Source organism: Vicugna pacos, unplaced genomic scaffold, assembly GCF_048564905.1.
Source record: "Vicugna pacos unplaced genomic scaffold, VicPac4 scaffold_20, whole genome shotgun sequence".
Taxonomy (NCBI): Eukaryota; Metazoa; Chordata; class Mammalia; order Artiodactyla; family Camelidae; genus Vicugna; species Vicugna pacos.
Genome location: NW_027328741.1, coordinates 76,976,583 through 76,994,876, shown reverse-complemented (window position 1 = coordinate 76,994,876; position 18,294 = coordinate 76,976,583). Strand labels below are relative to the sequence as shown.

At 44.4% G+C, this 18,294-nt stretch overlaps 1 protein-coding gene and 1 long non-coding RNA gene across 7 annotated transcripts in view; one reads left to right on the top strand and one right to left on the bottom strand.

Moving 5' to 3' along the window:
* LOC140694031 (uncharacterized) overlaps positions 1-18,294 on the bottom strand; it is a 540,346-nt gene that overhangs the window by 242,803 nt on the left and 279,249 nt on the right. The window lies entirely within an intron of this gene.
* Positions 1-18,294, top strand: part of LOC140694026 (trafficking protein particle complex subunit 9-like) — a 68,334-nt gene that overhangs the window by 15,774 nt on the left and 34,266 nt on the right. For 4 of the 6 annotated variants that reach the window (XR_012069766.1, XR_012069763.1, XR_012069765.1 and 1 more), the window contains exon 1: positions 3,456-3,730. The exons of 1 other annotated variant lie outside the window; for it this stretch is intronic. The gene's annotated coding sequence lies outside the window, so the exon portion shown is untranslated. Of the gene's footprint in view, positions 1-3,455; positions 3,731-18,294 lie in introns of those variants that run through there. One more of the 6 variants, XR_012069768.1, reaches the window with a different exon arrangement.

Sequence of the window (18,294 nt, the reverse complement as noted above, 5' to 3'; positions counted from 1 at the left end):
CAGTGGACTTGGTGCTTGCAACCAGAATTCTCCACCACATATAGTTAAGGGGATTAGAGTGTTCTTTTATTTTTTCTTAATGGCGTTGCTTTTATTTTTACTTATTTTTTTAAATTCTTTTTTTATTTAAGTTTAGTCAATTTACAATGTTAGTTTCAGGTGTACAGAAGAGATTCAGTTATAAACATATGCATATGTATATATATGTTTTAGATTGTTTTTAGTATAACTCATTACAAGAAATTGAATATAGTTCCCTGTGTTATACAGCAGGTCCTTGTCATTTATTTTATATTTACTAATTTGTATCTGTTAATCCCCCCTTCCCTGCCTGCTAAACACAGTTTACTTTCTATGTTCATGAGTCCATTTATAGGAGCACCGTTTTTCCTAGTAATATATGCTCTTTGGCTGCTTTCAGTTTCAGTAATTTCATCTTATCTGTGGGTGCTTTTATTCTGGTGGCCTTTATGTGGTTTGCACACGTGGTAATAGAGATCTCTATTTGGGACAAATTCAGGCCTCTGTAGTCCCTGGTACAGAGTGCCCACTGAATTGATGCTTGAACTGGGAAAAAGGCACAGTAAATTTTGGAATTTCAACTATGGTTGAGAATTCCAGTGTTCTATAACCTGTTTAGACAACCTTAATATTGGCTGCACCCATACTGGGTAATTTGGTGGAAATTCATGGTATGGTGGTGTAGAGACAGGGAATTGTATGCTTCTTCTCTTTCTGTTTTATTACACTCATTCTCCTGGGCCTCCCAGATCCTCCCCCAGAAGGGCCCAGGGCTGGCTTGGTGCTGCGCTGAGGCAATATTTGTTAATAAGGCCCTTTCCTCTACTCATCTGAGCCTCCGGTTCTTTCTCTGCACAATGAGGGCTTAGACTTGATAAGTACTTTTCAGTTTCTTTTAAAGCCATGTTTCCTTTGAGAAACAGAAAATGCAAATCTCTCCTCTCAGCACAACCCTTTAGATTTTGATAAGTCCTCCAAGGAGTGACATAGCTCTTTGTGGAATATGAATGTGATTGTGATCCCAGGTGAAACAGAAAAGACTCTTCAGAGATTGATTGCAGGGAGAGGGCAGGAAAGGGGCAGTATGTCACACTTTCTAGTGTGAGCACTGGAGCAGGGGCTTGGATTTAAATATGGTGACTGACGTGGCCTCTCTCTAATCTTGTAGAATGTGATAAACTTCTCTACCTCAGTTTCTTGATGTGTCAAGTTGGGGTGATAATATTTTAAGGCTTTTGTGAAACATTATACACATAAGCCATTTGTGTCTCGGTAGAAACAAGACCTGCTAGGGATTCAGGGATTTGTTTAAAAAAAATCTTGTCCATAGCAGACTGTCTGTGTGTATTTTAAGTTCCTGGAGGGTGAGGGTGAGTCTGAAGCCCATTGTGGGACAGGTGGGCCATAGTTCTCTGTGCCCCAGTTTACCCCCTCCTCCCCAGTCCTCTTCCTCAGTCCAGGATGAAGTTCCCTTGTAGATTTTCTCAGAGGTCTTGTGGAAATAGCTTTTCATTTTATTGTTTCACCAAGAAGTTCTGCCATCATGATCTCTTTGGTCAGGCTTTGAAGGGCTGCCATCATGATATCTGGTAAGAATTCTATGGAATTGGGAGTTTCTATTTAATGAAAAGGAATAAAAATTACAAATAGAAAATTAGAACAAGGGTGGTTTCAGGGGCTCTTTGAAATGGACACCATTAGCTTTGTTAGCTTCAGGTGCTGTGGCCTGTTGCCACGAGGACCCATTCTCTTGCTTTGAAGTTGGAGGTACCAGTGGGTCCAGTGGGAATGATAACTGAGTGTATCTCATGGGCTGGGCATTGACCTATTTGTACTGTGTGTTCCTAATTTGAGACAGTGAGCTCACCTAACCTCAATAACCTCTTTAAAAAATTAGACTTTTTATTTTGAGATGTAATGTTGATTCCCATGTGGTAGTAAGAGATTATATGGAGAGGGCTTATGGATCCTTTTGCCCAGTTTTCCTTCATGGTTCCATCTTGCAATGGTGAGGTACAATTCATTACTGACTCACTAACAATTTGAGGTTTGTGTTATTGCCCTCATTTCTATTCATGATTAAACTGGGGCTTAGAGAAGCACACAGGCCTACCCAGGTCACCCACTTTGTTAGTGCAGAGTCGGGTGAACGTGGGCTTGGGATTTCCAGGCAGTACCATTATGATGGTCTGTGGCAGGGAGCAGCATTCACTTGCTTGTTTATTCATTCATTCAACAAACATTTATTGAGTAAACTCTGTGGGTCATATGCTTTCTTTGGCTTATCTGATTATTCATCACTACTGAGAATCAGGCAATGTTTATATTTTTTAATCTGAGAAAATTAGCTCTGAGAGGTTATAACCCTCCGAAAGGAAGTATAGCTCATTAAGGAGGGATAGTACATTTGTACAGTCACCTCTTTTTATGCAGGTGGTACCCTAGACATTTTACATTTGCAAACATCCGTAATTCAGATATATTCTTGTAAGGCAAGGATTTTTTTTTAATTGAAGTATAGTCAAGTTTACAATGTTGTGTCAATTGCAAGGTGTTTTTTGACTTTTGAATTAAAAAATACTTTTTCAGGAGGGTAATTACGTGTATTTATTTGTTTCATTTTTTAAAATGAGTTACTGGGTTTTGAACCCAGGACCTCGTACATGGTAAAAATGTGCTGTACCACTGAACTGTATCCTCTTCCCCTAGGCAAGTTTTCTTATCCATTATTATGAAGCTTAGGGGATCAAATAATTTGGATACAAATCCAGATCTTTTAATCCTACTGTGGTCCTTTTCTTTATATTCTGCTGAAGGGGTTTGGGGAAAGCATTTTCTTTGTTCATTTTTTATTCAGCATTTTTGAGCAGTGACTTTGCATCAGGGCCTTGCTAGGTGCTTGGAAATAGAAAATAAGAAATGACCCTTCTCTGCAGAGGCAGGAAGCCTAGACCAAAAGCTGGGTAATATGATCCGAGATACATTAGCCATGTGCAGACTCTGAGGACAAACTGTACCCCCGGATTTGCTTTGGCTTCCCTTGCCTTCTGGCTGGTACACACCAGGTCACAGCAACCCAGATGGGCCCGTAGCACACAGCAGAGTATGTACCTCGATCTCCTCCCCCCTCTCGGCAAGGCCAGCAACATGAGCATCCCTGACTACGTGCAGTGTGCTGAGGACCACCAGACTCGTCCCGTTGTGGTCCAACCAATGGAGATCATCTCAGAGGAGAATTTCTTTTGCATCTATCAGCTACTCACCTCGGTGTGCCATATCAGCCCATGCGGCTCCCAGTGGACATTCTGTATCCACTACAGGCACCACTATGTGCCCGAGAATGGGTGGAGCGTCTTCCAGACACACCGCAAAGTCGTGGGCCTTGTCACCATTACCAACTGTCTCTCTGCCAAGGCCTTGGAGAAGCTGCACGTGCAGAGGGGCTGTATGGCACCGCGCTTAATGACTCTCAGCTCTTTGTCTTTGTGCTGCATGGGGAGGTAGCCGAGCAGCCGTTCACCGACGTGTCCTTCAATCTACGAGGACTGCAGGGTGGTGGAGAAGAGGATCGAGGACTTCACTGAGTCACTCTTCATCTTGCTCAAGTCCAAGTGGCTGGATGGTGGCCACAAGAATTTTGGGGCAAGATTCCCCTCCTCTGCATCCTGTTTGAGAAGGAGGACTTCATGGGACTGGACACAGACAGCAGGTAAGTTTACCTGGAGGCCAGCCCACCCTGGCTTTGTGCCGGATTGCTTCCCTACATCCAGAAAGGGATCAGCAAGGAAGAAGTCTGTCTTGTAGCCAAGGGGGGAGGGAGGAGCAGCCCGCTGGTTTACAGACATTTCAAAGTGAATCCGCCTTTGTTTCAGAGAGATCCTTTTAGGGTTAGTGTGGACACTTACTCCCGCTTTACAGCCAGGACCATGGTGGGAACCCTGGAGTTGCTGTCCAATAAATTAGCCAAAGCCAATGATGCTAGGAGCACTGGGGAGGAGGCTGGACTGAGCTGAGATATGCTGTAGGTCAAATGCACATCAGACGCTGAGGCTTGTCTAGCAAATGTATATAAACTATCTCTTTACTTCCTACATTGATTACATGTCAAAATGATAGTATTTTACATACAGTTGATTAAGTAAGATCTGTTCTTAAAATCAGTTTCTAGTATTTGTTTTTTGTTTGTTGGTTTGTTTTTTTGTTTACTATTTTATACGTGGCAACTGGGAAACTTTCTTTACATGGCTCTCATTTCATTTCTGTTGGGCAGCCTGTCCTGGGACAGTCTCATTCCTTTGCTTTTGGATGAAATGCTTAACCCCGAGAGGCGGAACGGGGCACTGGTTGAGCTGGGGCTGGAGCCGGTGTCTCCTGCCTCTCAGGCCCAGCACCTGTTCGGCTCAGGCCCTCTCTTCTTGCCCGACAGCCACCATGCCAAATTAGGACATCAGAAACACCGCCGGGGACTTCCGAATGAACTCCTTTTGCAGGGAAAGGCGTATCACGGTGTATGGGACAGAGCAGGGAAATGTTCATTCTCAGTTTGTCCCTGTGATTAAGTCAAAGTCCCCACTTTGCCTCGGAAGTACAGACGAGCTCTTTTGGGCTGCCTACCCCCCCACCTTCTGCTCTGTTTCCCGGTGTATCTATCGTGCTGTTCCTCGGGCAGAAGAGGGTGAGATGTCTTTGCCGAGAAGTGGTACCCCTTTGCTGGGGAGAGTAAGGGAAGCTGTGTCCCCCCGTCCTATGGCCTCTGTCCTTGTGTCTGGAGAGGGCTCATGGTGGTCCCACAGGTGACGGTCCGAGAACCTGGCACATGCTGCTGGGCCCGCCGTGAAGGCAGTGCTCTGTGATTCTTGAACTTACCTAAGATCAGATCCTACTTTCTGGTTGTTGGTAAGTTGGAGGAGAAGATGCTAGAGAATTGATAAAAAGAATATCTAGACCAGCCCTGTGAGTGAGAAGAGAAGTGGACCCGAGTCCCACCTGCGAGAGCCCACCTAGCGGTCTCTGGATGAATTTTCTGTTCCTCCCAGATATACCTGTATGGCTTAAGGAAGGGGAGAGGCTTGTCGTGGCCATGATCTGTGCTTGTCCTCACAGGGCCCTGTGATCTACATGCCCGCACTCCCCTTCTGCTTCTTGGGGATATGCTGGTATGTTTAGGAGCCTGGGCACTGCTGAGGGCATAGCTCCCAGCACCGTGCTACACCGAGTCTGGCTCTGTTCACCTCACCTGTCAACACCTGCTGAGGCCCCAGGCATTAGTCAAGGTAGGTGCATCGGTGCAACGTAAGCAGGGACCACCTTCTCCCCCTGGACAGACTGGTGAGTGAGCAGTTGAAGCCTTGAGCCCTGCCCCAGCCCCCACGCCAGTGCCTCCTCTTTTGTCATAGGAGTCACTGGTGACATTTTTACTCAACAAATGCTTGTCTCTGAGTCTGCAGAGCCACCAAAGAATGCCAGCTTGTTTTTGTCTTTTGAAGTCTGCACTTGGGACTTGGCGGAGTAGCCGAATGTGTACTTAGCCCACAGTGTTTGACACTGTCACCATTGATTACCCAGAACCTCATGTACCAGGCATGGCTCCCGGCATCAAAATACAGCAGCGCATTAAATCTCCCTCCTTGTGGGTCTGTCTGTCCTGGTACCATAAGAGCTCAGCCAGCTTCTGAACGTCAGTGAGATAACGCGGCCAGTGAGCTCAGGTCAAGCACATTCTCCTCCAGTCACTTTTACCACATTGTTGCTTTTAGTATTCCACAGTCATTAGTGTTTTAAACAATGCTTTGGTGAAGGAGCAGAGCCTAATTCTCTCCTGCTACTCTTGGTGGAAGTGAGTAAAACGGTCCAGAATGAAATGCGACCACAATTTGTAGCTCAAAATCTGCCTAGACGCTTGTAGGTGGAATTTGGGTTAGGGGCGCTGACCACGTTGGGGTCGTCCGGCAGCACCGCTCCCCTCAGGCCCCTGTTTCCCTGGAGCAAGAGGTGAGGGTGGGTTTCACCATCCCCGCGTCCCTGGCCTCACACACTCACGTAAATTCTTGTACATGCTGTCAAAATCATTTTTGTTCTTGTGTGTTTCTAATTTTCTCGTCTAAATCTTTTCCTTTTTCTTTATTCCTTTTTCACTTGTACTGCCCAGTGAGCATGTTGTTGCATCTGAAAATGTGGGCTGTGCACATACTGCATTGGAAATAGCCAGATTGCCATCCGTGCTGTCTCAATCATTTTAAAAAGCAAAAACTTAACAGCTGTCTTGATCCATGTATTAACCTCGTCATTTTGTATTTTCTTAATTTTTGGAGTATTTACTTTGTTTGCACATTACCCACTGGTTTTTGATACCTGTTAAAATCCTTGCTTTGAGGAACCTGTTTGGTCCTCTTTTTATTTGGTGACAAATGCGCCCTTATTAAATTTGTTTCATTGTTTTGAAGAAGTGAGATGCGAATTGATTTAGGCGGCTGCTGAGGGATTCTTTTCATGGAGTATTTAAACTTGTAAAGTCAAATTCTGAGGCAACTTGCACGATTCCTGCTTTTATACAAACGTGCTCGGCACGCGGTTCCTGGCTGTCGCTGTGTGACGTGCATGACGGCGCTTCCTGGCCGGCGGTCACTGGTGAGGAAGTGGCCGGCTCGGGGGTGAGCATCTGCAGGGGACGCTGTTGGAGGAAGCAGTCACCGTTTGGTTCTTTAATTTTTTTTTTTTTTGCATTCAACTTCCCCGTGCCATTTACTTTACTTTGCCTTCATAAAGGGGCCGAATTGGGTCTAAAATCCATGCCACTATTTTGTTCCCTTTACGAGGCTGGTTTTTCTGAGTATCAGGACAACATGGCCTTCTCCTAAGTAGCTGGCTCACCTGGATCTGTTGGACACAGGGACAGCTAAAAGGGCCATAGCTTCCTCTCTGCTTCAGCCGGTGGGCATTCAGAGCTGGGTCTGTGGTTTGCCTCAGCAGCCGTGCAGACCTTCCTACCCAGGGATTTACTTTTAACCCATGTTGGTAGTAAATAGCTGAATCCGTTTCTGTTGCAGCTGACGTTCACCACTGACGGCCGTGTCATTAGTTTGTGGTAGTCAGTCTCCAACACCCCAGACAACCATGAAGGAAGATGATTTGGCCGACCTAGGACCTTGGATTCTCACCCTCACTATGGTTCATCTCACCCGGTGGAAGGGTGTGGCCACCACCTTCATGCTGACCATGAGGTCTTGTTTCTCCTTTCATGCTCTGGTCCAAATGTGGACACTTCATTTTTCACTGAAATTGTCTCACTTGAGACAGGCCAGAATATCTGAATGAGTCCATCACATTCTGGGTGGGGAACAGAACAGAAGTAAGTGTCGCAAGTAGATGGAGTCTAGGCTGTCCGGGTTGGCAATTGCAGGCTGGGATCTGTGATGGCCGGGCTGTACCCTGGACACAGGCCTTTCCCGTGGCTCCCATGAGCCCAGGAGTTGGAGTGAGAACAGCCTTGCGTGGGTTCCCACATCCTCATCTGCTCACTTTCAAGTGTGTCTGCTAATTAGGAGCTCCCCCAGACCTCGGGCCCTTCAAAGCTCAGACCACGGGAGAACCTTGAGTCCCTTCTCCTGGGCCTCCTGTGTGAGAATCCAGTGCCTTCTGAGGTGGCCAGTGGCAGGAGATGCCTCCCCCGCCGGGGAGCACCCTACGGAGGACTGTTATTCAGTGCACCATGCTGTGAGCTTGTGGGGTTCCGGCCATGGTCCCTGCAGAACCACACTTGAGATGGACTTATTGTCATAAATAACAGGACTGATTGCAGGGCAGGGCCGGGGGGAGGGAAGAGTGGAAATTGAATGTGACCTCAGACAACTAGGTGGGTGCAGGGCCTGTTACTAAAATGGGGAGTCTGGGAGATACCTGCCAGGAATCGAATTCCAGAGTAAATAGTAGACATGAGGCATTTTTAAGATGCCATTTTTCATCCAAGTTAGGACTTCAAAGAGGCACTCGGTTCGATGAGCCTGGGGCTCAAGTGAAGGAGCCGGACTAGAGATACACGTTGGGAGTCGTCATTCTTAGCTGGTGTTCACAGCCTTGCATGTGAATTAGATCTTCTCGAGGGCTGCAGACTGAGGCTGAGGGGTGGCAGGGCTGTGCCTGGGTTGGAGGAAAGCCCAGACCATGCAGCTTTGGTGTGTCAGTTAGCTGCATTTGCCATTTTCAGAGCAATGCTATTTATCCTTCAGGGGCCAGGGGGTGGGCAGGGCCAACCAGGAAGAAATCTGCAGGGAGGGTCGTGGCCACATGTGCGTCTTGGGAAGGTGCAGAGGCTGCAGGGTCTGGGAGGGTAGAGTCCTCAGAAGCTGAAGTTGGAGTGGGGAGTGGGGAGAATGTAGTCACAGTCACCTGTGAGGGAGGGGGGGAGGCCTAGGGAGTCCCCACCTTACCGGACTCTCTTTCCCATGAACAGAAGGCAGTAAGACAGAGGATCTGAGGTGAGAAGGGATGGGCAAAGGGAGGGGAGCCAACCTGGAGAATGGTGCTTGGAAAGTTCTGGAGTAGTCTCCCTGAAAAATAGAGTTAAATATACCCAGACTCTTAAGAACATTGTTAGTGACTTGGGAGGAGGCAGTTGTTTTTCTGGCCTCCTAAGGGTAAGTCATGTATCCAGGGATACACAGAAGATACGGGCAGTCTGTTCCGGGGGCTTGATCGTTACCGGGGGAACAGTGCAAGTTTAAAGGGGCAGAAGGGCAGCGGAGGGAAATTAGCCAGGCCCCGGGTCAGGTACCAGTCGGCCGCCCTACTTGCGTGTTGCATTCACATCCATGCCTCCCAGGTGGGCAGTGGCAGCCCCCTTTTGCAGATTGGGAAGCCTTCTCAGAGGGGTTAAGGAATTGGTCTGTTTAGCGGCTAGTAAATGCTGTAGCAGGATTCAAGCAGGGCCTTGTCAGACTTCAAGGTCATGTTCTCTCTACTGTTTCCAGTACTTCCCTGTTATACCTGGAATGGTGAAGTGGGTCAGTTTTGGAGCCTTTCAGAAAAAGTATGATTTAAGTGCCTCAGGACTGTTTCACAAAGCTCAGCGTTCTTTGATGATTCTGAAGCATGCAGTGCTTTTCGCCCCACAGAGGTAACGTCTAACTCCTTTGAAGATGACATGGTTGCAAATGATGTACAGGTGCAAAACCAGACTCTGCAGCTTCTGAACGGAAACTCTCCAGTTCTCCCTTGGTCAGCTTTCTTCCGCGGGATGTAACTTTGCTGCAGCGTAAACCTGAGGTTTCCGTATGGAGTGAGTGTTTAATATCCAAAGTTAGCATAAAACGGTCAGATGAAGAAAACCGACGTTGACAATTTATTTTTGGGTTCCATTAGTCAAGATATACTATCAATTAATGACCCATATAGCAAATGAAATTCAGTATAGGACATTGCATTTCTTGCTTTCTATTTAGAGTTCTCTTACAGAATAAGGTTGCCTGCTTTGGAACATCAGCTTCACCACCACGGCACCTATCAGTGTGTTGGTGTGATTGCATTTACAGAGTGAATCTAATCTGGGCTTCCTAAGCCCCAAACACTCCTGTGCAAAATCACGGGCTGTAGCCATCTGTTAGTCATGCAAATACTTCTAAAATTATATGATTCCAGAAAAGAAAGAAGAGAGAGAGAGAGATTGCCTTTATCAAATTTCCTTTCAGTTCTAACTGCAAACTGTTGTTGAGCAGCTCTTGTTTCCTTTGGATATGAATATATACATTTCTTTGCATGTAACCTAGGTTTTGGACTAGAACACCAAGTTCTTGGTGTCCACAAGCCACAAAAATAGTAGCCAAATTGGACCCGTGTGAAATAGTTTATACTTTTTTCTGAGAAAGTATCCTTGAATTTGGGACTTGGGCTGTGATTTTTGCTTTTTGATTCCCCCACCCGTCTTGTAATCTCTCACTCCTTCCCACGTGCCCCCAAGGGTTCGTGGTCTTATTAGGAGCAGGCACCCAGTTGGTCTCCATATATTGCCGCTATAGATAGAGCCCAGACAAGACTTAAGGACATTATCAGAGAGGACTTCCTGGAAGAAATGGGCTCTAAATTCAGTTGTGAGGACAGAGTAAGAGTCAGCCAGGAGAAGGAGTCAAGAATGTGGCTCAGGTCGCAGGTGCAGCCCGGGCAGAGGCCTGGAGGCTTTTGGCGTGGGGACCCGGGGAGAGTGCCCTGTGCAGTCCAGGGTGGAGGGAGCCCCTGCTCGGGAGGACACTGGAGACAGTCCGTGGTGTAGGGCTTTGGAAGAAGTTGAGTTTTACTAGAACTGACACAGTAGGCAGTGAAGGGTGTCAACAGAAAGTGACCCTCAGGAAAGGTACTTCAGGTTTTGCTTCTGATATTCTACAGACAGAAGGATCGGGATGGGCGAGAGCAGGTATGTCTGTCCCTTTGAGATCCAACCTGTCATTCATTTATTCATAACACGTGCACTTCTGTGAGTATAGGGGAGAGAGGGTGTAGCCACGATAATAAGCAAAATGTATTTGCTCCTTGAGAGCTTAGCATTGTCAGAAGTTGACTTAGCCTAGAAAGCTCTAGGAAGAGAGGAACAAATTGTGGAGGTTGGAGGGAGGGAAGGCTTCCTTGGGAAACAGTCAAAATGAGCCTGGAGGCAAGTGAGAGGTAGGAGCATGTCAGGGGACCACTGAGGTCACTGGGAACCTGTGTACTGAGGTGAGGCTGGGCAAGCAGGGTCTGTGGTGGGGCTAGAACTCTAACAGGGAGCCTCTGAAGCATTCGAAGTGGGGTTGATGTAATCAAATTTGTGATTTGGGAAGGCTGCCGTGGCTCTGTGTGTGTAGCGGGGATGAGGGGGTGGGTGCCACCAACTGGGGGATCATAAGAATACCATTCACAGGCTGGAATATGGGCATCGGGGCTACTTGGGGACGGCAGGGGCAGTGTGGATGCTGGCTTTCTTTATGGGGGGCTTGTTAGCGGGGCCGCCCTTGAGGCACCTTGTGGCTGTAAGAAAACTGATGGAGGCTGCCAGGTGGACTTTCGTCTTCTCTCTTTCCCTTCCTTGCTTGATGATCTTAGCTCAGCCAACATTTGGAACAAAAGAGCTAATTTCCAGGGTTGCCCAGGACTTTGTTGAGCTCGTTCGAGTGAGATCTGATTGGATTTAGGTTTGTGTTCAGATCTGGATGTTCACTTAGCTAGAAACGTCCTGTCATTTCGATTTCCATAGGGGTTTTTATTCTTGATAAAGATTGCTTTCTTGGTGAGAGGAAATTTAAAATAGCTGTTGTCTTTTTCAAAAAATCCTCTTTTAAGAATTTTAATATTCAAAAGAATACGAATATATAAAATAATTAAGGAAGTCTTTGGTGTGGTTTCTTTTCTTTCTGAGCTAATGTGAAGTTAGAGCCTTTGCATTACTTAATAGCACATCCTTGTCAGTATTTAAAGAGCTGTTAGTGAGCGCCCCAGGTCCCACCTCTCAAAGAATCGTTAAAGTTTGCTCTGAAATAGTGAGGTCATAAAGGTCTTGTTTTCAGAAATCAAACGGTTTATAATACACAGCATAACTCCATTTATAAAATAATAATAAGTTCAAAACTAAGAAAGTGGAGGATAAATGATTTTTTTAAAGCCTAAACATAAATTTTCTTGTGCTAATGTTGCAAGTTGAAATTTTGAAAAGAAAAATCCTACTGCAATATCATCTATTTGGAATACATATATGAGTTTCACATTTGAAAAGTATCTGCGCAGTGGTTTTCGAAGTCAGGAGCATTCCTGCTCAGATACTGGCAGTGATGGTTGCTGGTTTTCAATGGGAGAGCCTAAATTTGCCTTCTTAGCTTTTTGGTTTTTTTATAGTGAGAGGGTTGAGTAGTGCTTTGCCAGCATGATTTTGGGGCAATTTGAGGGCAGATGTCGTGTGCCAGCAGTGAGAAATTTCCATGCATTTTATTTTCTGGACATCACCAGGGCACATGTGGGGTTTGTGCCTGCAGGCTGGAATGCTGCAGGACTCCCTGATCATTCACCTTTATGTCCTGGAGCTGCTCCGGTCAGTGAATGATTTTCTGTGGCTTGGAGATAATGTGGTCTGATGGAGATGATCAGATGTGCAGTTAAAATGCTATTACTTGAAATAAGAGTAACCTAGAAACATTTCTCTAACAATACAGGATGAGGGAGGAGGATTGGCTGAGCTGCTTGCAGTGGGGAGTATTAGTTGACTCCCTCACCGTGACTCCTGCCAATATCCACCCCAGCCCTGCACGGTAGTCCTGCCGAAGCAAGCAAGCACTTTGCTCAGAAACAGACTGAATTTCCTTGTGGCTCTCTTTGTTGGATTTTTTTGAAAGCACATTTTGCCCTTTGCTTCAATGCCATACATGCTAGTCACCTCTTACACTCATTTTTCTGGCCTCGTCCATAAATACCTGCTGAATGGATGAACAGAATGTAGTATCTCCATATAGTGGAATATTATTCACACGTAAGAGTGAATAAAAAAGACAAAAAAGAAGAGGAAAATGAAAAATGCCACCTGTTTTGGGAAGTCCACTTTGACTGTTCAACCCACACTTTTCCCTTTGAAACCCAATCACTTATGCTCCACTCTACTCTTTTTGATAGTACTTATCACCTTCTAATAATCTTTAACGTTTTCAAAAAAAAAAAAAAAAAGAAAGAGATGCTGATACCACTTCAAAATGTACAAGACTTGATAACAGCATGTTAATTGAAAGGAAGCAGACACAAATGCCCACATATTGTTGATTTCAGTGATATGAAAAGCCCAGAATAGGTACATGCAGAGGCAGAGAGCAGGTGATGGTTGGAAGGAGCTGGTTGGAGGGGGATTAGGGAGTGACTGCTTGTGACAGGGGGATTCTTTTGGGGTGATGAAGTGTTCTGGAAATAGAAGGTGATGAGGGCTGCACAACCGTGAGTGTGCAGAAGACTGCTGAGCACTGTCTCTGGGAGTGCCTGTTGTCGGGGCATCTTTATTTTTTTCTCATCCTGCAATGTGAAGAATCATCTTCTGCTCTGGCCATTCTACTCCTGAGAGTGGTGCGGGTCAGAGACTTTGTAGAGTCATGTTTCTTTTTTCCCCCTGGCTGAGTGTAGGCAAAAAAGATTTAAGCCTGAGAAAGTGCTCCATCTGCAGAAATGTCTTTTAGATTTGCATGGTGTAAAAATCTTGAGATCTTTTAATCATTGAGGCCAGTCTGTGGGGGGAAATACCCCGTGAAGCCTGGGTGAGCCGGGGAAGAGCCGCGCTTCTCTCCCAGACACGGGTGGGGATTGCACCCCCGTTCAGGCAGTGAAGGGCCCAGACCCGTGAGCAGACTTGACAATCGTGAATATTTACGTGTATCCGCTGCTTCATCTTGGATATTAATTTCAAGCTGAGTCAGTTTGTGGCGGCAGCCTCATCCTACATCAGGAATTTATAGTATCTGCTCTTTGAGGTGAAGACCTGACAGACTTGATTATTTAACAGTCTGCCTTGAATTGATATCTCAGATTCCTTTGTCAAAAGCAAACAGCAGAAATACAGAATTCCTTTAATGCCAATGTGACCTGGAACGAGTTTAGTCTCTGTGCCTCAGTGGCCTTATCTGTGAGTGGGAAAGATGATAACAGTGCTTCCCTCAGAGGAGCTGGTGAGGGGAGAGTCAGAAGCACAAATGGAGGACTTACAAAAGATGCTCCTGAATGACCGAATTTAGTGCTCTCAGCCTGGTGAGGCCTGAGGGGCAGAGATGTCAGAACAGAGCAGTCCTAGCCGGAGCTCGATCCGTGATGGAAGCTGTTATGATCAGTATCACCACTGTGCGTTATCAGGTAATTTTAAGACTTGGTAATATGAATTCTTGAATAATGTTAAAGGACTAGACATCTCAGATCCAGTTTACATAGTCCTCAAGATTTCTTCTGAGAAATGGATGGTTTCTTCCCCATCTTAAATCTGAGATGAGTCTCTAAAAAATTCTGTATTCCTCCATCTTTCTGCTTTAATTTTCCATTTCCTAAAAAACCATGTTTTTAAATGGAGTTAATGGGGACTGAACTGAGTGCCTCATGCATGTTAAGCACTTACTCTCCCAAATGAGGTATAATCTCCTCCGTGATTTTTGTTAAAATTTACTTTCTTAGTTTACAGAGGTAAGAGGCCTCTAATTCTTTTTCTGGAGACTTGTCCATGAACCTGTAAATCTATAATTAATGGACAAAATTTGGTTTATTAAAAAATCATTAGAATATTCTGCAATTCATCCAAAAAGAAATGCTCATTGACTTAAAATGTTTCTCCTTTAAGGGGATTTCTCCTGTTTGGTCTAGCTTAATTTGTTAACAGCCATCCTCATCATCATAATGACCAAACTCACTGTGAGTGGACACCTACCTAAGGCTAAAATGTTTTCCTCATGTTTTAATTCATAGCAGGTGTTTGATTGTAGGTATCAGTGTCTCCTTTTTTGCAGCTGAGGGATTGAGAGATGGAGCAGCTTGTCCCAAATTACACGCAGCAGGCTGTGGCTAGCTCGGTGCTGGAACCCAGGCTGCACAGAATGCATTCTTAATTGCTCCTCTTATCAGCCTCCCGTTAAGTGGTTACCCGAACACCTGTGACTCCATAAACGGCCGAGTTAGTGATCTCAGACTGATGAGGCCTTGAAAGGAGAGACACCATTGAGAAGTTGAGACAGAGTGGCAGAAATTAAAATTGTTCATTTTCACAAATTTTTAATTCTCAGGTAATTACATAAAAAGTTATTTTTTTTTATTTTAGTGCTCTGTAAGCACTAAAAACAAAACATTAAAAATAATTATAGTGCAAAAGAGAAGTGAGCTCTTAAAGTCCAACCACTGCTAATGATGTTGCTTGTTTTTCTCTTGTGGCACTTTTTGACAGAAATACTTACAAAGACTGAATTGGTTTTATGTAGTTTTAATATGGAAGAAAAGATTGTCAGTGAATATTGTAAGAAAAGTCTTTACTCTTTTCTTTCCTGTTGATGAATATGTACGTTATTTTCATGGCTTAAGTACATTTCCTCATTTGTGAAATTTGAGTAATATCGTTTAATTTGTCTGACTGTGAGAGGTAGATGCCTTGTATACAAAGAACCCAAGAGGTGCTTAATAAAAGTGTGCTGTCACAATGACAGATATTTTAGAAGGATCAACTCTGAATACTAAAGAGTGTCGCTTATTTCTGATAAATATTCAATATGTATTTGTATGATATATTTGAATATGGTTTAAAGTAACAAGGATTCATTTTTTATTTTTTTGGTGTAGTATGAAGTTTTAATGAAATCTGTATCATTCTAGTGAGACAGGGATTGGTTAAATTGCCTTAATCAGATGACCTTGAAGATTATTTACACAGAATATGTATTGTTACAAATCAGAATTTATGTTGCCGTGTAACCATCCACTCAGACATTTAAATTCGTGGGATTCTGACCAGATCCGTTAAGTTTAGTAAAATCCATATTGATCATTTTCAGGGAATAAGCTCCTCTATTTTGTGATTAAAGAAAATTTTGATTTTTTTCTACATTCTTAACAGGTTTAAAATATCAAAACATTGATTTGACATGTCACTTTTTTAATAGAGAGAATAAAGCTCATGCTGTTTTATTATGTAAATAAGTGTTTTTGTATGGCAACAAAATTTTATGATATCCTGGCTCTTTTAGTATTTTGCAAGATACTTAGATAACCTACTGTTGGAAAAATACAAACATGAATTTTATGAATATAGGCCTAGTACAGATCTGTTGGTTTTTGCTACAGTGCAAGACATGAGGCATAGGAGAACTTTGCTGCTGATTGCCAGGAGGACAGATCCCATGTCTCAGTTTCCCCTCCTGTAAAATGAAGTGGCTGAACTGGATTCTTTCTTCTTCTAAGATGAGTTTCCATGAGCCTATATCTTCTGTTTATATTCAGGAGTATTAGCAATATCAGATTAAATACTGAATATCCCTCCTTTCCCCCGAATCAAAGTGCAGCATGTGCTATATAAGTTTTATTTATCTGATTCTCGTTACTGATCCTACAGGCAATTTTTGTGTTGCATCTTTCCTGGTAACCTGGAAGGTCATTTTACCCATAGGTGGCACTGTTGCACCTACTTACAGTCTTAACTTTCCTGTTTGTAAAAGGAGGCTTAAACAACGTTATTTTATTTTGATTACTTTACTTAATGCTTCAGAATAGCCCAATGTCCATTATGTCTGTCTAACTGGAAAAGTTATTCTGCTTATATCTTAGATTTATTCTGTCATCTCACTGTGAACATTTCAGACTTGCTGTGCAAACAATAGCAAAATCGGGCTTTTCTTCTAGTGTTAGAAACCAGTGAGCCGGGATTTTATAAAACAGCTAGAAGCGGCATCTGGAGGACCTTAAAGGTGAAAAGTGTATTGAGTTCCCTGAGTTTTGACCCCGCCGCTGTGTGTTAATTGGTGGTAGGAGATTTGGTACATATACGAAGGGGTGTAGTTTTTGATATGGTTTGCCTGCACGCGCTGCCACTGAGCCACTTGAGCCTGAGTCAGTTCGTTTTGAGTTTTTCCCTCGTCTATGAGATGGGGACATTCGTATCTGATTTGTAGAATTGTGAGAATTAGAAATTATGTGCAGTGTTTACCACAGTGTGTATGTCAAGAGGGCTCTTAAACTTTAGCTGCTGTTTTGTGTGAAGCCATCATTTGAGAGTCTTTGGCAATTACTAAGAAACAGGAAAATAAGAAGAGATGGTTTTATGATGAAAGATATTTGAGGAGGTTCCATAGTTCCTATACCCATAATTTAGCATCAGCAGAGTCAGAACTGTTACACAGTCGCCCTAAACCAACGTTAAGCCACAGAATTATTTGTTACTTCATATATTTTGGGGTTTAAGGAGATCCAATACTTATACATATGTTGTCTCCAGCAGCCTACTGAGAGATGACACAAAAGAGTATACAGGCAATAAATGTCTTCTTTGTTACTGATGAAGCCACGTTCTCCATGAACTTCAAGGCTGTGGGAAAATGCGTGTCATGATACTGTGTCCCAGAAATACAGACTCACCCTGTCCCATGTAGCTCTGGGCCACAGCGAGCCTTCCCTTGAGAAGACCTGCCCTTTCATGCACAGGGCTTTCCTGCCATGGAGCTGAGCATCCCGCGTGCTTCCCAATGGTGACCAACACTGGAGTGAAAGGAAGGGTTTCACATGCCCTGCTTGTCTCCCCGGACTCACACCTCACTCTGTTAGTGTAATGAGTGCTAGCTGTGGGCCAGGGGCCAGGGGTGTGAAGGGAGAAGAACCCTCCATGGCCCAGAGGAGTGGTTAGGGGACATCCACTCCCTCAGTTTAAACAGGTGGTTGGATGGAACATAAGGGTGCTCCCCAAGAGTGTGTAAAAGGAGAAATAAGGATTTTATTTGGGACTTAGGCTAGCCAGGAAACAGATAAGATGATTAGAGGGGAGACTTGTAAAACAATTTGATATTAAGTTGACATTTGTTGAACACCCAAAATGTGCTACATTCTTTTCTGAGCATTTTACAGAAATGAATCCTTCAATCTTCTCAACAAGCGAGTAAGGAAGGTTTGATTGTTATCCCAGTTTTACAGTGTGGAAATTGAGGCACACAGAGGGTAATTAAGTTGGCAAAATCACAGAACTAGTAATTGGCAGAGCTGGTATTTAAACCCTGGCTGTCTGGTTTTGAGGTTCCCAGAGATGGGCTTTTTGTGTTTAGCATTATCGACATCCCTGAATCTTTATACCTCTGTGCATCAGTTAGCCTAGAAAGGACAGGGAAAGGAGTGTTACACAGGAGCTCATAGTCATGTCTTGCCGCTGTCCACGGAGAGTGCACCGTGATTGGCGTTAATTGACTTCTGGGCAGTAGATCTGTTCGTATAATAGAAATATAGTCCATTGAATTAATCTAGAAACCCTTCCTGCTCCGTTTCTGTCCATGCTTGCCATGTGACTGCCTGCCCGTGATTGGGCCGTGGAGGAGAAAATGTACTCATGGTTGAACTCTGATATTTCAGTCTGGTTCATAGATTCACGTCTTCTGTTACATTAAACATTTAAGTTTCTGGTTTTCTTGCATCAGTGTCTCATGAGCTTGGTTAATGTGAAACCAGTCCATGGGAGCCCAGGGATGATGACGGTATAATTTCTGAGCACGTTGAGGCACTTCTACCCGTGCAGACGTGGCTGGAGGATGTCCAGCTTCCTCACTGATTTCCCCCAACAGC